Here is a 501-nt window from a genome sequence, read left to right on the forward strand (position 1 = left end):
TACCTTTGGCGGCTTCCCACAGAGGGAATCTGGCTTAATTGGGAAAAGAGTGTGGAACTCAAATATTAAATTGCAACTTTTAAAAGAAGGGTAAAAAAGATGTCACAACAAAGGTAAAAAATCCTTCACTTTCCACTGTTGCCTTATGAGTTACTGGTCTCCTCTGCTCATATTAATTGCCTGCTTATTTGTCTCTCCCAAGGACGAGGTATTTTAGCTCACATGTATGTTATGAAAATCACAGCATCATGGCATGTGCGGCTCTAAGGTTTATCCATGATCGCTGCACCAGGACACGCCCCTGGCCACACAGAAAGCCTGCAGCTCCCTCCCCTCTGAGAGGTTTGCTCACGTCTCCTGTGTGCTCTGAATATAGACCCACAGCCCACAGTCCTGGATTACATCTATACTAATAATAGAGGAATATGCAAATTGTCCGGGATGCCGTCACGGTAACAGTAATGACTAAACAGCAGGCTGCGTGGGGCGACCAGGCCGGCA

The 501-nt window shown here is 46.3% G+C and overlaps 1 long non-coding RNA gene across 2 annotated transcripts in view; it reads left to right on the forward strand.

Moving 5' to 3' along the window:
- The window catches only part of LOC106727507, a 4,772-nt gene that overhangs the window by 3,331 nt on the left and 940 nt on the right, over positions 1 to 501 (forward strand). For both annotated transcript variants that reach the window (XR_001363727.1, XR_001363726.1), the window contains one exon: positions 203 to 342. This is a non-coding gene — a long non-coding RNA (uncharacterized LOC106727507). The remainder of the gene's footprint in view (positions 1 to 202; positions 343 to 501) is intronic.

This window comes from Myotis brandtii, unplaced genomic scaffold (genome assembly GCF_000412655.1).
Source record: "Myotis brandtii unplaced genomic scaffold, ASM41265v1 scaffold439, whole genome shotgun sequence".
NCBI lineage: Eukaryota > Metazoa > Chordata > Mammalia > Chiroptera > Vespertilionidae > Myotis > Myotis brandtii.